We start from the raw sequence: 19,449 nt of genomic DNA, 5'->3' as shown, positions 1-19,449 counted from the left end.
CAAAGGGAGAGGGAGGGAGGGAGAGAGAAAGAGAGAAAGAGAGAGAGAGAGAGAGAGAGAGAGAGAGAGAGAGAGAGAGAGAGAGAAATATCAGTGATGAGAGAGAATCGTTGATCAGCTGCCTCCTGTACGCCCCACCTGGGGATTGAGCCTGCAACCCCGGGCATGTGCCCTTACCGGGAATCGAACCATGACCTCCTGGTTCAGAGGTCAACACTCAACCACTGAGCATGCCGGCCGGTCATGAAGAAGCATTTTTTGAGAGGCAAGTTTTCACTTAGTGCAGAGGAATTTAGTGTGTGCAAATTTGAAAAATGTACAGGCCACTTTTTTTTTTATTAGTGAGAATCTATTTAATGTTTGGAACAGACCACTTATTTTTTTAAAGAAAAAAAATACTGCCTCCCTCCCAATTTTGACTTAAATTTTTTATTGTAATACCTAAATATATACAAACATAAAACTAAGTTCTTACAGTTTCAACGCCTTTCTAAAACCATCAAGTACTAACTCAATACAAATGAAATTTAAAAGCCAATCCAATTCAAATTGTCTTACTATTCAGGTGATGATGTTTTATGAAAAGTAACCCTCGAGCCTCATTATGACTATGATGCTGAAAACTGCAACGCAGGTGTTGGACTTCAGAAGGTTCCTGCCATTCACCTTGTACTAGGACCCTCCTCCCACATTTCTGCATTCACAGAAAAGTTACGCATCACTGGACCGGTGCTCCACACCATCAGGTGGCCTTCACTTAAGGCTAAGTACCAGTAAGTCCTCCAGTTCATTCCCATAAGTCCACAGTAACTAACGTTATACTGGCACCAACTTGATTGTCAATAAAACACACACATTCAGACACCAAAATCACGTGGCAATGTTATTCATTATAAGGTGGTCATCTGGATGATCCAGAATATACTAACATTATTTTAGATTATCACTGAAATAAAAAACCCACAAAACTTAAGCATTATCACGTAGAAGTCCCATGCCCCTCCCCATGAATGCCTCCACAGATCCCACTGGGATAAGGAGTGGTGGGCTATGGAGGCAAAGAGACCATTAGTAAGTCCTGGTTCCAACAATTATTCCCTGTAAGACCCTAAGCCAGTTACTCAACTTCCCTGAGCCTCCATATCCTCATCTAAATAAAATAGGGATAAAAATAGAACCTACCTCAGAGATGTTGAGAAGACTATGTGTGATGCAGTGGGGAAAGTTCTTGGCCCTGATATTTAATTGGTGCAAAACAAACAGCCACTATTATTCTGGATCAGTTGGTTTACATCCAAGCTCCCCAAAAGAGGGAAGGATGCACTTGCTTACCAAACAGAAGCTTCTATATATATAAAAGGCTAATATGCTAAGTGTCCATCCGGGTAATGACGTCAAGTAGCAATATCTGGCTTCCTCTCCCTAGAAACTAGCCTCCTTGGAGTTTCTTCAGCCTAGGACAGTGGTCGGCAAATTCATTAGTCAACAGAGCCAAATATCAACAGTACAATGATTGAAATTTCTTTTGAGAGGCAAATTTTTTAAACTTAAACTATATAGGTAGGTACATTGTTATTAACTTAATTAGGGTACCCCTAAGGCTTAGGAAAAGCCACACTCTAGGGACCAAAGAGGTGCATGTGGCTCGTGAGCCGCAGTTTGCTGACCACGGGCCTAGGAACATGACTTGCTTAATTGCCAGATGGAAACATTTTACACTATAACCAAATGTCTGTGAAGCATTTTCTGTGCCTCATCTTAATTGATCCTCACAGAAGTCCTGGAGTAGGTAGATAGGAGACTTGGTGGAATCCTATTTTCTTTTCATTAGCTGGAAAATGGAGATTTAGAAAGCCTAGAAACTTGACCTGACTGAAAAGAAGTAAGAAATGGTGGAACTTGAAAATGAGTTCAGGTTTTCTCACTGTGCAGAATATAGTCAAATACTGCTGTAGTTAAATATTTTACCCTTTGTTCTCACTGCATGATCTACAATAATAATCTGCTTTGTGTTGATATTTAGTGCTGTGTTGCTGACAATTACCTGAAAGAGAGGTTGGGGTGCTTCACTGGGCTGGAAAAAGTTTAGCTAAATCAGAAAGCAGGTCTAATTAAGCAAATTTATTCTATATCTATAAAAGGCTAATTTGACTCATGCATGCGCGATACATATAAAGCTCTTGCTGGGGCCAATCGCACACATGTGTTTTGATTTGTCATTGTCAATTGTGAATTTGGTTGACACCTCTATTATAGAGAAACGGCAAATAGCAATATTAAAATATTTCTTCTAATTAATTTCCTTTCAATGTGCAAAAATTCATGCACTGGGCCACTAGTTTCAAAATAATTTGAGTTTGAGACAGAAGCCTTTAATACACCTGCCTGAGGGAAGTTCAGACACTGCTACCCATCATATTTGTGCCATGGAATATAAAATAAAGATGTGGCACTACATCATATTCTGAGAGGACTTTGGACATGTAAATGAAACTAGACAAACTTACCTTGTGGAATTATTTTTCTAGTTAGCAACTGTATGAGAACAAAGGCTTTAAGACGTTTGAAAGTGTTGAAATCTTCAACCTTGTGCTTCTCAATTATTTAGAATGAATATAATAATCAGTTCATTTGACAACGGACAGAGTGCACACCACCTGCAAGCCATTGTGATGTATAGCAAGGGTTCACAGGATGAATGAGTGGTCTTCACACACAGGGCATTTACCATGCAGAGCAGATGTAGGTAAACAAGAAGCTGAAGTCTACTGAACTCCAATTCCACTAAAGACAGGGACTCTGTTTGTCTGTTGATTTTTTTTTGTACCCCAGTGGCTAGCAGAACACCTGGTGCATAGTGGGGATAATAAATGAATGAATGAATGAATGAATGAATGAATATATGAGTGAATGAGATAAATGTTAGACTATGTATGTGCTATACATATAGGTTGAAAAAAAGACCAATGGCTTTTTTGAGGGCTCAAGGATTGAGGAAATCCTGAAAAGATAGAACCTGAAGGAAACTTGAATTTCAAGAAGCAGAGATAGGAGAATGTCCAATTATGATTTTACACAATTGCAATGTGCTTTAAATTAGTTATCATTAAAAAAATTATCATTCTGATTATTATTATGTCTAGCACTTCTATAACATTCTATATCTGTAAATTGTAGGCAACTGCTCCTTAATTTGTTGTTTATTATAAAGCTTTTAATTTATTTATAAGCAACTTGGTGGTTAATTATTTATTAGAATAGGAAGCTGAAGAAATAATATCTGGTCTCTCATAGCCATGTTCCAATTATTGCTATTGGTCTCCCGGGGTTCTCTAAAAAGTAGCCATAAAAAAGTTAATTTGCAATTAGGGAAAGAAAGGTGTATATTTGGCAGCATTTACACTGATATGATCAACAACAGACATCACTGACAGAAACTCTACAGTGTAAGAAGAATGACTTCATTGTGACATTAGCATATGGTCTTAAAAATAAACTGTTAGCAATCCTAGGATGATAAAAGTGGCATAGGAATGGTTTGTTTAAGCAATGATTAGGATACTATAAAGGATGCATATAAATATTTCATTCATAGAAACTCCAAAGCAAGAAAAGACATAATTTTATTGATACTTTGGAAAATCATTAAAAGAACTGGCCTGATCAAAAAAAAAAAAAAGGTTATAACTGAATAAAAAGAAAACTATTATCTCCCTCATGATCTCACACAAACTAATCATCTCTACTAGATGTTTTTAAATCTAAATGACCTTAATAGTCATTTCAAAATATTTTTAAATAATATTTTAAAATTTAAAAAATGATCTTTTAGGTTGGTGTTTATATTTTACCACCTGAACATCACTCCTTTTTTTGGAGTAGAAAAATATCGAGATCTTTCCATTTTTTCCTTTCTTTTGGAAGGAAGTATTACTTTAGCTTTTCAAAGCCTTATGATCACTGAGATGAGGGTGTCTGAGAAGATGAATAGGAACAGATTCTAAAAGGAAAGTCTCCATTCACACTCAGAGGCTTATGCCAAAATCTGAAATCACACAAAATAATTCAGAGAGCAAATGGTTGATGAGGTGGGGGTGGGGGAGCAGAAAGGGTGCTATGGTAATCAGTTGGGAAATCCACCAAGTCCAACTGCCAGGTATACTGGAAACAGCCCCACATACCAGTTAGGTAAAAGTCTCTGACCTGCATTAGTCTCTGAAGTTTCTTTCCTATAAGATACTCATGAAATTTATACTGTCATCAAAATACCTAGGATTAGTTTTCACTCATATCCATTACGGTACTTCTAATTTTGTTCATATAAAATAACCTTCTCATAGTATCGCATGGTGGCTTGAATTGTAAGACAATAGCTAGGTACAGTTATGAAGTTATGGAAACGGTTGAGCTAAGAGGAAGAGGTTCAGCCCAGCCTGCTTGGCTCAGTGGTTTAGCGTTGACCTATGAACCATTCGATTCCTGGTCAGGGCACATGCCCTGGTTTCTGGCTCAATCCCCAGTGTAGGGCGTGCAGGAGGCCGCAGTTTAATGATTCTCTCTCATCATTGATGATTCTATCTCTCTCTCTCCCTCTCCCTTCCTCTCTGAAATCAATAAAAATATTTTTTTTAAAAAGAAAAGAGAGTAAGAGGTTCAATTAAAGGTGAGAAAGTTGAAAGCATGGTATTAAGTTTGACCTTTCTAACCCAAGACAAAAGCCTTTGTTATATATATTTAGTTATGCTTAAATGTGACATTTTAAAAGCAATTTTAAAGAATAAAAGTAGAAGCCTCATGAGGACGTACTATCTTTGGAGATTTCCCTAGTTGGAGACCCTGAAAGCCATTCCATGAATAATATAAGGTCATTTGCTACAGCACTTGCTCTGTGGCCTCCAGGAACTGTCTAGAACAGTGGTTCTCAACCTTCTGGCCCTTTAAATAAAGTTCCTCATGTTGTGACCCAACCATAAAATTATTTTTGTTGCTACTTCATAACTGTAATGTTGCTACTGTTATGAATCGTAATATAAATATCTGATATGCAGGATGGTCTTAGGCAACCCCTGTAAAAGGGTCATTCGACCGCCAAAGGGGTCGCGACCCACAGGTTGAGAACTGCTGGTCTAGGTGAATAAAAAAGAAGTATGAAGGAGCATTGTGCAACCTGTTCATCTGGGTTTTCTCACAGGGCCACTGTGGCCTGTCCTATGTCCCATTCATGATTTCACTTCACACAACTGAGCCTATCTAAAGCCATCCCAAATTTCATAATGTTTCAGTTTCCAGGTAATGGTCTGAGCAGTTTTCACACAGCCTCAAGGAAGTGGTTGCATACTTGAATACAAAATTAATTTGGATTTTGGGTAACCGAGGGGAGAAGTTCAGGTTTATATTTAATCTCACTTCCCCCTGGAGACAACCCTTCCAAATAGATCTGCACAGGTATGGGGGCTGTGAAAACCTTCTCGACCTTCCAGAATGACACCACACCTCCCAGTGTGGCTGAAAACCAGAATGAGAAAGGAGATCCCCTCTCCCCATCCGTGATATCACAGGAGGCCATAACCAAACCAAGGTCCAGGTGTGAGCCAAGAATCCCCATGGAGTAGCCATGAGCTGGGGTTAGAAGCTACACTTTGGAAATCTACTCTGCTTATATTTCAAATCAGAGCTTTCACCTAAATGTCACCTTGTCAAACTTTGAAGTTTAATGCAAACAACAGCTGTGTGTGGAACAAAAATCACCAAGAGACAGAACATTCAGAAAATTAAGGATGCCAAATAAACACATTTATGATGCCAGTTGCTGAATATGTTCCCTGACCAAAACTTAACCTTTTCATAAAAGGTTGCTTGTACATCATAAAAGATCAAAGGCATATCATTAATGACCACAGCAGGAAAAAAGGTAACATATTCATGAATTAGTACTTTGCTTTCACTTTTCCAGGTTGAGACTTTGCACTTGAGCAAATACAATTTTGTTTGAACTACCATTAGTTGATCTGAATTTAATATACTCTATATAGAAAGTCATATGATACCTGTCATGATGATCAAATAAATATTTTTTTCTGGCCTAATTATTAAGCCTCAAAAGAGAAGTATAAGATCAAATAGACTGATCTAAGCTGGCCACACTCCATTACTAGGCTTTTATCTTCAACAGCTACAGAAGTAGAAATAAAAAACAAATTATATTAATTTAGCCTGTCTTTCAGATAATTTTGTGGTGGGGAAATAATTCAAATTGGCTGTTTTTTTACTTCAATAAGTTAGTCAATATAACCAACTTAGTTGATAGTAGCCTAATAATGAATGCACAGACTCTTTTGGAAAGACTAATTTGATTAGTCGTCAAATTAAAATTCTAGAATAATGACCATTCACATGATTTTTAAAGAGATTCCAATTGATTATGTTAGTTATTTATTCAAAATGCTTTCCTCTGCATTGTATCTCACTTTGTGGAAGGTGAAAAAGACATAATGAGATAGTTACCTAATGCTTGCCAAAGAGGCCTTGCCATCAGTGGACGGGGAACCAGTCAAAGCCAATTAAAAGCAACAATAGAGCTAATACAAATAAGTACACGTATTTGCTGTTAATATTTTTCGGGATTTGAATGGCAAACTGAACCAGTTCTCATGTAAGCAGAGGTTGCTTTATTGTGCCTCATTTCAGTCAGTTTTAGTAGTTCAACAGGCTGCAATGACAGCTGTCACCCCACACAGCCCGTGGCATCCATACGCCAGACGATAACAGAACTACTAGAAGAAAAGCTAATCCAGTGAAGACAACTCTCTTACAAACACTCATTCACACGTTACATCTACCCCATCCATCTTCAGCTCCCACAGTGAAACCTCAGCCTCCTTGAAGCAACAGGTAAGCAGGAACATTTCCACAGGGGCGTCATTTCTGGAAAGCACTAACAGCAGCCACCCCTTATCTTCACCAAAAAGAGTGCTTACTAGCAGGGTGGAGGTGAGAACCGTATTCTCATGCATTGCTAGTAGGAATGTTAATTACTGCAATCTCCTGGAAAGACAATTAAAAATGTCAAGATATGTAGAAAGCCTGTTTGAGCCAATAATTCCACTTCTAACAATCTATCCTAAGAAAATAGCCTAAAATTTAGAAAAGAATTATGATCAAACATGTTCATCGAAGTATTATTTATGGTGTTTTGGAGACTTGGGAACCATCTAGATGTCCAACACTAGGGGAGGAGATAAATGAATTTGGTAAAATCCCACATGGGAATGCCATGCGGGCGGCTACTGAAAACAATGTTCACAAAGACTGCTACCTTACATGAAAGTTATTTAAAATGTTTGGTGAAGTGCACTGAATGCAAAATTCTAAACAAAGAATGATCCCAATTCTACAAAAATATGCATATGAAAAGACTGAAAGGAAATACAACAAAATATTAATAATTATAATTTGCTCGTAGTAATACGTGTGATTTTAATTTTCTCTTTTTATACTATTCTGTGTTTTCCAAAGATTTTATACAAAGCGCACACATACAAGAAGCTATTCCAAAAATCAGGGCAGAGGGTCGCTTGTCTTCAGCAGACACTAGCCTCCTTGAGCGGACTCTACACCCTACATGTTGCTCATACTTGATGTTCATCCTAGAGATGACTTCTTGCATTCTACATCATGCCTATGCCTTCCTCGAACTTGGTTTTGACTTTCAGCATTCTCTGTTTATACTGAGGTAACCTCTCTGGCAGTTACCTCTTTCCTGTAAACCATGCCCTCCTCCCCCTTTCACCAGCAAGACCCAGGTCCATTGCCTGGTCAGTCTCCTCCTGGCCCAGCCTAGTGGAGTCCTGGTACTGACAGGTAAGTTACCCTTGAAATGAACAGGTATCATTAGACAAGCTACCAAAGAATAAGGCAAGGAAATACAGTCTGTTAATGCATTCTACAAAAGTCTTTTAAATACAGTGGACCTCCCTCCCCACGCAGACCTGGTGCTATACCAGGCCCAACTATAACTGACCTCTTGGGAGGTCCCTACTGTGACAATCATCCTTAACATCTGTGCAGACCGTTCCATTTTGTGAATATGAGTGCACATTCGCAGACTCTAACATTTCAGCCCAGTGACTCTGTAAGGTGGAGAGATCAAGTATTCTTTTCCTAATTGTACAGATAAGAAATTTTCAACTCAGAGACCTGATCCTCAGGGCATGCTCATCTGTGAATAGTGACAATAATACCCCCATGTTGTCGGGATTAAATGAGATAACGTATACAGTGTGCTGAGCACAGTGTCTTGAACAGGGGCAGCATTCAACAAATGCCAGCTCCTGTGGCTGTCACATCACTGGGAAGCTCAAGGTTACATAGCTGGGAAGTGACATGCCAGGAAGGGAATCCAGGCCTTTCCATGCCAAGTCCATGCTTTTTATACTTTATTCCCAACCTTGTAAGAGCAGTATTAAGGCACAGCCCATGCCCTCAAAGAACTTAGAATATTTTGTAGTAGGCATATCTCAATCACTTGAAACAATAAAGCTGTTATTCCCACAAAGAACTAAAGCCACAATAATAAAAACTAGGATATAGCTCCCAAATTCCTACTACACAATTCTTTTGTTCAACAGCCACCATTACAATGCCTTCTGCTGCATACATTCCAAAGCTTAAGAACCCTGAGTCTCATCTCTGTTTTTTGAAGTGAGCTGAGTATGGGGAAATCAGATTAAGAAAATAAATCCCTTTTCACCCTGACTACAAACAGTATTTTTCTGTGGGCATTCTGAAATGTAGGAGGTTTGAGCTATTTTTGGCGTGTCTGTTTCCCTGGGGGTGAAGGGTGAGGACCCCCATTTACTAGGCACCTTCGATGAGGCAGACGTGTACTGTGCCTGTTTTATGTTATCTGTTTCACTCCTTACGACCTTACAACACATATAGTTATCACTACAATTATCTAGAGATGAGAAAACTAAGTCTCATAGAATTTAAGTGACACATCTAAAACGAAGAAACTGACTCCTAACTATGGGTCCTCCACATTAGTGCCCATCCTGGTTTCCACTCTCTGAATTGCAGGCTTCCCCAACATCGGCACCCTCAGCAGCACATGCACCAGGGACTAGTTGACATCAGCTGCTAAGGACAGGCCACCATTTGAGTCAATCCTCTTGGAAGTATTCCTGTTCTAAAAAAGACAAGGCGGGTGTGATTTTAACCCAAATCAATGGTAAAATTCAAGATAAGATGTGAGAATTTAAGAATACAGAGACAGGCCCTAACTGGTTTGGCTCAGTGGATAGAGCATTGGCCTATGGACTTAAGGGTCCCAGGTTTGATTCCGGTCAAGGGCATGCACCTTGGTTGCGGGCATATATCCAGTAAGGAGTGTGCAGGAGGCAGCTGATTGATGTTTTTCTCCCATCGATGTTTCTAACTCTCTATCCCTCTCTCTTCCTCTCTGTAAGAAATCAATAAAATATATTACACACACACAAAAAAAGAACACAGAAACAGCAAGAAATCATCTGGTCGGCCTCTTTTCCAAGTAACATACAGATTTAAAATAAAGAAAGCCTGGGAGGGGCTGTGACTTTGCAGAGGTCACACAACAAATTAGGTGTGAGCCCAGATGAGAGCCAGGACTCCTAACTCAGTCTGTTCTCTTTTATAGCATCAGCCACAAATATTCAAACACAGGGTAAAAAATAAATAAATAAATAAATAAATAAATAAATAAATAAATAAATAAATAAAACTCCAGGCTAAACAGGAATCATTTCAGTGTTGTTAGTTCTGACTAGTGATTCAGAGTGCTGGTCAGACTGCCTGAGCTTGAACCCCGGTGCACCTCTTCCTAATTGTGCAGCCTAGATATGGTACTCTCGCTTTCCCTTGGGTTTCTTATCAAGTATACTAGAGGCCCAGTGCACAGATTCGTGCACCAGTGGGGTCCCTCAGTCTGGTCTGCACCCTCTCACAATCCAGGACCCCTTGGGGGATGTCAGAGGGCAGTCTGCCTCATAAAGTCATCGTGAGAATCCTATGTGTTAATCTAGGTAGAACTCTAACTCCTTTGTGCTCACATAGAGTATACACTGAATAAATGTTAGCTATCCTATATAATAAAAGGCTAATGGACCAAATGGCGGAACAACTGGTAGCTATGACACACACTGACCACCAGGGGGCAGATGCTCAATGCAGAAACTGCCCCCTGGTGGTCAGTGCGCTCCCCCTGTAGGAAGCCAGGCTCAAGGCTGGTGAGTACAGTGGTGGTGGCAGGAGTCTCTCCCACCCCCACAGCAGCACTAAGGACCCCTCTGGGGATGTCCGACTGCCAGCTTAGATAAACTGGCAGTCGGACATCCCTAGAGGGGTCCCGGATTGCAAGAGGGAGCCGGCGCCAGGATGAGGGACCCCACCCCTCCAGTGCACCAATGTGCACCGGGCCTCTAGTTACTATCATAATTTAAATTATTTTTACTTTGACTAAAATAATTAGTTCAGATAATGAGAGTTAATCCTTTCACTTTTGGGGAAGAAGGTGGAAAAAACTTCTTGCTATCAAATTTCCTTCCTCTTCTCCAAAGGCAGCCCTAAACAGTCTCAGAAGTGAAGGTAAGATGAATAGAAGGTTAGCACCAGGAGTGAAGAAATTAAAAATAAAAGTGCCTTTGAAAAATGAAAGTGCCTACTGATCATTTTCATTTGATCTTCAAAGTCAAAATTCCCCATCTTTCTCAAACTTACTCTTGCTTGTATACTTTCTTTCCCACACCCAGTCTTTTTTTTTTTTTTTTTAAATATATTTTATTGAGTTTTTACAGAGAGGAAAGGAGAGAGATAGAGAGCTAGAAACATCGATGAGAGAGAAACATCGACCAGCTGCCTCCTGCACACTCCCCACTGGGTATGTGCCCGCAACCAAGGTACATGCCCTTGACCGGAATCGAACCTGGGACCTTTCAGTCCGCAGGCCGACGCTCTATCCACTGAGCCAAACCGGTTTCGGCTCCCACACCCAGTCTTATAGAGATTCAGTTAACATATAGCATTGTATTAGTTTTAGGTATACAACATAATGGGTTTGCCATAGCCTATATAATAAAAGCATAATATGCAAATTGTCCCTTCGACTGGGAGGTTGTCCAGGAGTTTGACCAGGGGGCGGGGCCAGCCAGGGGAAGGGAGGGAGGCCCCGGCTGGTGGAGACAGCCACTAGGGACCCTACCAGTGCACAAATTTTGTGCACTGAGCCTTTACTGTGTCTGTGTGTGTGTATATATATATATATATAGCCACAGTAAATATCCATCACCTCACATAATTACAAATGTTTTTCTCCTGATGAGAACTTTTAAGATCTCTCTTAGCAACTTTCAGTGACAAAATACAGTATTGTTAACTATAGTTACCATATTAAACATTAAACCCCCAGAACTTATCTTACAACTGAAAGTTTGTAGCTTTTGAACATCTTCATCTATTTTGCCCACCCCTTCCCCCTGCCTCTGACAACCACCAATCTGGTCTCTGTACCTGTGAGTTCAGGTTTTTTTTTAGATTACAGATATATTTGTCTTTCTCTGACCTATTTCACTTAGCATAATGCCCTCAAGGTCCATCCATGTTATCACAAATGGCAGAATTTCCTTCTTTTTTTATATATGCCACATCTTCATTATCCATTCATCCATGGACGGCCACTTAGGTTGTTTCCATATCTTGGCTATTGTAAAAAATGCTGCAATGAACATAAAGGCATACCTTATAGAGACAGTGATTTTCTTTCCTTCAGATAAATACCCAGATGTGGGGTTGCAGGATCATATGGTAGTTCTACATTTTAAATTGTTGAGGAATCTCCATACTGTTTTCCTCAGTGGCTGCATGCCCACCAACAGTGCACAGGATTCCTGTTTCTCCACAACCTCACCAACATGTAATCTTGTTTTTGTTTTGTTTTCTTTTGTTTTGATAATAGCCATTCTAACAGGTGTGAGTTGCTATCTCATTATGGTTTTTATTTTCATTTACTTGATAATTAGTGATGCTGAGTACCTTTCATGTATCTGTTGGCCATCTGTATGTCTTCTTTGGAAAAATATCTATTCAATTCCTCTGCCCATTTTTTTAAATCAGATTGTTTGGTTTTTGCTATTGAGTTGTATGAATTCTTTACATATTTTGGATATTAACCTTTTATCAAATATATGATTTGCATACATTTCCTCCCACTTCCTGGGTTGCCTTTTTGTTTTATTGATGGTTCCCTTTGCTGTGCAAAAGCTTTTTAATTTGATGTATCATCTTACTTGTTTATTTTGCTTTTTTCCCCTTTGCTGATTAAAAAAAAAAATCACTGCCAAGACCAATTGTCAAGGAGCTTACCTCCTATATTTTCTTTTAGCAGTTTTATGATTTCAGGTCTTATGTTTAAGCCTTCAATCCACTTTGAGTTGATTTCTGTGTTTGTTGTAAAACAGTGGCTCAGCTTCCTTCGCCCCCCTCCCCACCCCCAACCCCTCCCACCCTCCCATCCCCCCACCCCCCACCCCCCGCATATGGCTGTCCAGTTTTCCCAGCATAATTTATTGAAGAAACCAGCCTTTCTTCATTTTATATTCTTGGTTTCTGTGTCATAAGTCAATTGACCATAGATGCATGGGTTTATTTCTGGGCTCTCTATTCTGTCACATCGATCTATGTATCTGTTTTTATGCCAATACCATATTGTTTCGATTACTATAGCTTCATAATGTAGCTTAAAATCAGGAAGTGTAATGCTTCCAGCTTTGTTGTTCCTTCTTAAGATTGTTTTTGCTATTCAAGGTCTTTTGGGATTTCATACAAATTTTAGGATTGTTTGTTCTATTTCTGTGAAAAATGCCATTGGAATTCAGATAGGAATTGCATTGAATCTGTAGATCGCTTTGGGTGATATGAACATTTTAACAATATTAATTGTTCTAAACCATTAGCATGGAATATTCCATTTATTTATGGATTCTTCAATTTCTTTTATCAAAGTCTTACAGTTTTCAGTGTACTGAAACTTCTTGGTTAAATGTATTCCTAGGTATTTCATTCTTTTTGATGCAATTTTAAATGAGATTGTTTTCTTAATTCTGCTTTCTGATAGCTCATTATTAGTGTATAGAAATGCAACTGAGTTTTATATATTGGTTTGTATCCTGCAACTTTACTGAATTCTGTGTTTGTGTGTGTGGTCTTTAGGGATTTCCATATATAACATTTACAACATTGAGTTATCTGCAAATAGAGACAGTTTTACTTCTTCCTTTCTAACTTGGATGCCTTTTAAATTTTTTTTTTCTTGCCTAAATGTTCTAACCAGTACTTCCAGTCCTATGTTGCATAAAGTAGTAAGAGTGACTATATTTGTCTTGTTCCTGATCTTAGAGGGAAAGCTTTCAGTTGAAATTCCTCATTTCTCAAACCTACTTGTTCTATTTACTTTCTAACTCAGTTAAAAGCCTGACAGTATCTAGACATCTAATCCTTCCACACCACCATCCACTTGATGACCTAGTGCCATTGAGTGTCCCTATGAAGTGGCTCTCTGTAGATCTCTTCTTTTTCCCTATTCTCCCTGGTTCAGGCACAATTCATTTCCTTTGGGGGAGGTGGTCTGGACCACTCTAGTGGTCTGAAATCTGAGCTCATTCCTCTTTGTAATCCCACCTCCTCACCACCTCCAAAGTTACTTTTGCAAGACACAAGTCAGATCAAATCATTTCTCCCATAAAAACGTGTGGTTTCTCCTGAATAGGCTATATTCACGACCCAAGTGAACTAAAATCCCTCCTCCCCTGCCACACTCCCCTGCCACATCCCCATTTCAGAACACCTACACATTTTTTGAACATGACCTTTCCTTCAATGTGGATAGCCAACTCACTTCCGTTGAGAACTCCTAGTGCCTACTGGGATCCAGTCCACCTGTGAACTCTGAAGGCTCTTCCAGATTCTCTCCAGCCTTCTTTTCCTGAGCTCCCACTGAACCTGTTCCTGTTTCCACTAAACACTCACCATGCTGATCATTATCACTTACTTTCTTATCCTTTTTTGCGAGACTGATTTCTGAAAGGCATGGGCCTCCTTCATTCAGTCTCTGGCACAGGGCCTACATAGCACACAGTGGATGTTTGACAAACAGCTGTTGATTAGCTGAGTGGATGGTACAGACAGTATGGGAAATGAGACCACAGAGGCTCTCAAAGTTGGTCTCAACAGACCTAGTTTCTGCACTGTATCTGACCAGCTGCAAATGCTTATTCCAGTGGTTTTTAAGGGTGTGATACCCACTTGCTAACAACAAAGCTCTCGGGTTTCCACTTAGGCCTACTAAATGTTCATCCCTGGAGACAGCCACGCCCTCCAGGATTCGGTTGAGTTCTTCAGGCTCTGTACACACAGGCATTTTGAAAGCTCTTGGGATTCTGTAGCTTTGGTTGAGAACACTTTTTCCCCTCACAAAATTCAATGAACTGGGCTTGGGCACTAGGTGGCCAATTAATGCAGATCTGATTTGCAGTGGATTTGAAAGCAAAGTGCAACTCGCATTTCAGCCTCATTCAGCTCAATGACGGATCATACTTAATAGCTATAAGGCTAAAGAAAATCTATGTGTAGACTGAAAAGCAGCCAAATGTCCACTCCCCTGCCTTGTTCCACAGTCAGTGTTGACCGGCTTCGTGATCCTTCCCAGCTTCTAGGTTGTTCCAACTCCCTTGTGTCCCCAGAATGGAGGGGGCCAGTTGGCAAGGGTTGCCCTGTGCCTGCAATGCATTCGTCCTGTGTTTTGAAGTTGATGTAATACGTGTGAAAGTTGAGTTACATTATTGTAAATGTCCTATTTTCCCTAAAGTTGCCCTCCGTGTGACAGGTGAAGTGGGATTCTGGCTGAAGGGAGGGGGAAGGAAGGGCGGGCTGGAATGCTCTGGCATCCTTTCTTCTCCATTTGCGGGGCTGTATGTTAAAGGGAGCCCAGAAACTTTTGGTTTTTTACTAAAACAATCCTTTAAAAAGCTTTGGCTTTTGAAGTATCCATTGCACACGTCCATCCTACTGTAGGACACAGAAGAGATTTAAAGCATGCACTCTGCTCTATCGTTTTATTTTGGGATAAGAAAAAGACTGCAGTGCCTTGGAGAATAAATCATTAACTAAAAGTCAAATCGAGACACCCTGGAAACCAGTGAGACCCGGAGGCGGAGGAGGGATCAGGTGGCTGAGATTTGCCTGTTCCCTCCAGTGACTTCCAGAGCGAAGCATCCCACGGGCAGGGCGGGCGAACTCGGCACACTGTGCTCCCTTCTATTTCACTTTTCCAACTTGGAGTTATTTTTAGATGACCCAAGCCAGCTAATCCCAGGGAGGACAATTCCCGCTGCGCCTCGGAGCACCTTCGTCCTGCCCAGTGCTTTCCTTTAAGCGCTGGGAGAGGAGCCCCCCGCGTTTATCCTTTGCGCTCTGGGTCCGGTCCACCTCGTCTAACCACCACCCCCCCACACCTCAGTCCCGGGACCACAGGCGTCTTTCTTTACCCGCCATTTACGCACCTGCTGCTGCTCCCGAGAAGGCAAACCCTGGGGCCACTGGGAATGGGAAGAGGCTCTCGGAGACCCGCGCCCTGTAGCAAGGGGTCAGGGGAGACCTGTCCCCACCGCCGCCTTGGGGGCCTTCAACGGGATCCGGAGACCCCCACCCCCACCTCCGCCGCTCCCCTGGCCCACTCCCTCACCCGCTCGCGCACGCCCGCCCCCTGCCACGGTCCGGGGCGCGGCTGGGGCGCCCCACGCAGTCCGGGCAGGACCGGGTGCAGGGGCGAGTGGGCCGGCGCCGTTACATAACCGACCTGATGGGCGTCCGCGCCGCGCCGGCGGAGACAGACACGGAGGCTCGGGCGGTCGGCGGGGGGCCGGCGACTGGGGGCGGCGCCGCCTGCTCACCTGCCCGCCGGTGCGAGCGCGTGGGGCGGGCGCGGTGCCCGCGGGCCTGAGTGCGGGGCCGTGCTCCGCGCGCCCCGCCTCCCCGTGTCCGGGCCGTCCGTCCGGGGTCTCTGCCTCCTGCCGGGTCGTCTCCACCACCTCCGCCGCCGGCGCCGGGACAAAGCGGCTCCGGGGAGGGGCCGAGCGGTGGTTCTCGCAGGAGCCAGCGGGGATGGGCGCGCCCCCAGCTCCGACTCATCGGGCCAACCTCCAATCAGACCCCAGGAAACCGAAAGCCCCCTTCTGGCCTCTTCTCATCTCTTCCCACCCTGACCCGGAGCCCTGCCGGGTCCCCCACCCATCCACCTCCGGGGCGCCCACTCAGCCCCTTACCTTCTCCTTTCCACTGGGCGGGGGGAGGGAGCTGCGGGGGTGAAGACCCTCTGGGGATCCAGCGCAGGAGCCTGTGCAGAGTCCCGGCCTGGGCTAGGAGGGGCTTCCCAGGGTCCCAGCCAGGGGGGTGTGAGGGGGGCCTTGGAACTGGGACTGGGGAGGGGGCTGATTCTGAGGCGCAGGGTGACTGGGCAGAAGAAACTGGCCGAGGAGCAAACTGTGCATAGGGCGTACTGGCCAGAGATTCTTACGAGCGGACTGCCCCCCCCCCCCCCACACACACACACACACCCGCCTTCCCTTCACTGAGGAAACGTCGGGAAACCCCTGGAAGGTCCTGGGGTTCGAGCGGGGTGGGTGCTGGCGTCCTCTGGCTGGCGTCCCCTGCGCCCGCCCCGCCCGCGTGGCTGAAGGTGCCCTGCGCGGGCTTCACAGCTTTGCCAGGAGTCGCAGCCACCAGACCTGGGGACAGAGGGCTTCAAGGACTCCCATTGTGTGAGAGCCCGTGACCCGAGGAATGGGAAGCTGGTGTCATACAGTAAACCGTTGCATGTGAAACAGAATCTAGGGTAGATCTGTTGCTCCACATACTTAACCCCAGCAGAAGTCTCTGCTTTACAAAATAAAGCAATTCAGACCCAGGAGGAAGCCTGGGGCTCATGGGGGGCACCATATGGGCAGGGCTGAGTCTCCTGGCAGGAAAATGTCCAAGACCATAATAGAGAACGTGGGGGAGATTGAAGAGAGAAGGTGGGGGTGCAGACAAACCTGAGTGAGGAAATGAATAACAGATTTAAGTCAGTTTTGTTTTCTATCATCTTTCTAATTGCTACATAAACAAGGCCTTCTTTTCTTTTTATGCCTTTCTGTTTCCAAAAATAATATTAATGTTGGATTGAAGCAATATATAAATTTCACAATTATTCTTCACTCGCTCAGACAACACATTGTTTTTACCCAAGGTTCACAAAGAAATGCATCCTTTAAAAAAATTAAAAACAGACATATGAAAGGTAAACCATAGCTCTTCTCTCTGATTAATCTGCATTAATATAAATAAAGACAGAATTTCAGAGTTGAAAATGAACTTAAACTCCTGCTCTCCCAAACTTCTGCTGAATGCATAAATACAGAAATAGCTGCGGATTTAGATGGATTACACTAGTCCCTCCTAATCCACAATTTTGCTTTCCACCATTTCAGTTACCTGTGGTCAACCATGTTCCAAAATACTAAGTGGAAGGGTCCAGAAATAAACAATTCACACGTTTTAAAGTATCTGTCATTCTGAATAGCTTGATGAAATCTACTAGTGGGCTCTGCCCTGCCCAAGGATGTAAATCATCCCTTTGTCCAGTGTATCCGGCTGTATACCCTACCCAAGGTTAGTGTTATAGGAGCCAGCGTGGTTATCAGATCGACTGTCAAGGTGCCACAGTGTTTGTGTTCCAGTAACCCTTACTCTACTTAATAGTGACCACAAAATGCAAAAATAGTGATGCTGGCAATTCAGATATGCCAAAGAGATGTAAAGCACTTTCTGTAAGTGAGAAGGTGAAAGGAAAGAAAAGAAAATCTTAACACTGAGGCCCATCAGATCAACTGTAAGAACAAATCTATCCGTGAAATTGCCTAATTTGTAAATTAAACTCTACCATAGGTGTGTGTATATATGTATGTATGGAAAAAAAAGGTAGTTTATATATGGCTCAGTATAGTGTATATAGGGTTCAGTACTATCCATGATTTAGAGCAGGGGTGGGGAATGTGAAGATGGCCATCATGTCTCACTCACTCCAAGGCCCTCTCTCTGAGCAAACATCCTCCATTCTTTAATTAAACAAAATCTCACTCTTAGTAGTTCCTAGAATCTTCACCAACTTTAAGGCTTTTTCTTTTAATCGGATCCACTTAGTAAATATATGTTTACAAATAAAATTTTCTGGTTATAGAAGTAATATATTTATTGTAAACATTTTGAAAAGTTAGAAAAACAAGATCCAGTGTGAGGATTAAATAAAGTAATACATGTAAATAAAGCACTTAGCACAATGCCTGGCCCACAGCGACACTGTGACTGTTACAAAAAAATTAACATGGTCATGCCCCAACAAGTACTGTTTTTTTTTTCATAGAGGTTACTTTTTAGAGTTTAACTACAAAACTGAATGAAAGGTACAGAGATCTCCCCTGCTCCCACACACGCATAACCTCTCCCATTGTCAACACCCTGCACCAGAGTGACACCTATGTTACAGAGCTCACATTGTTGCATTGTCAACCAAACCCCATTTTCTACATTAGGATTCCCTTTGGGTGTTTACATTCTTTGTGTTTTGACAAGAGCATACTGACATATCCACCATTACAGTCTCATAGAGGATAGTTTCACTGCCCTAAAAATCCTCTGTGCTTCTATTCACACTTGCCTCCCCACTACCCCCAGGGCAACCACTGATGTTATAATTGTCTCCATACTTTTGCCTTTTCCAGAATGTCATATAGTAGGAATCATACAGAATTGTAGCCTTTTTGGATTGGCTTCTTTCTCTTAGAAATATGCATTTAAGTTTCACGTGTTTTTATGGTTTGATGGTTCATTTCTTTTTAGTGCTAAATAATACTCCATAGTCTGGATGTATCACAATTTACTTATCTATTCATCTACTGAAGGGCATCTTGGTTGCTTTCAAGTTTGGGCAATTATATACAAAGCTACTATAAACATTTTTGTGCAGGTTTTCTTGTGGACACATTTTTAATTCATTTGAGTAAATATTAAGGATCGTGATTGCTGGTTTGTATTGTAAAAATGTGTTCTGTGCCTTTAATAGTACACCGAAAGATCTTGGGTTTGATTCCCAGTCAGGGCACATATGGGGGTTCAATCTCTGAGGCGCGTACAGGAGGCAACAGATCAATGTTCTCTCTCACATCCATGTTTCTCTCTCTCTCTCTCTCTCTCTCTCTCTCTCTCTCTCTCTCTCTCTTTCTCTCTCTCTCCCCTCCCCTTTTCCCTTCCCCTTTCTCTAAATCAATTTTTATTTTTTAAAAATATATGTGTGTGTTTTTTTATTTCAGAGAGAAATGGAGAGGGAGA

At 42.1% G+C, this 19,449-nt stretch overlaps 1 protein-coding gene across 4 annotated transcripts in view; it reads right to left on the bottom strand.

Annotated features, from left to right (window-relative positions):
- Positions 1-16,616, bottom strand: part of RCAN2 (regulator of calcineurin 2) — a 254,053-nt gene extending 237,437 nt beyond the window's left edge. Inside the window, exon 1 of one of the 4 annotated variants that reach the window (XM_059701507.1) lies at positions 16,350-16,616. The gene's annotated coding sequence lies outside the window, so the exon portion shown is untranslated. Of the gene's footprint in view, positions 1-15,587; positions 15,712-15,883; positions 16,160-16,349 lie in introns of those variants that run through there. The other 3 variants (XM_059701505.1, XM_059701506.1, XM_059701508.1) reach the window with 3 other exon arrangements.
- Positions 16,617-19,449: the final 2,833 nt, after the last annotated feature.

Source organism: Myotis daubentonii, chromosome 6 (assembly GCF_963259705.1).
Source record: "Myotis daubentonii chromosome 6, mMyoDau2.1, whole genome shotgun sequence".
Lineage (NCBI taxonomy): Eukaryota > Metazoa > Chordata > Mammalia > Chiroptera > Vespertilionidae > Myotis > Myotis daubentonii.
This window is presented reverse-complemented; position numbering and strand designations above follow the sequence as displayed.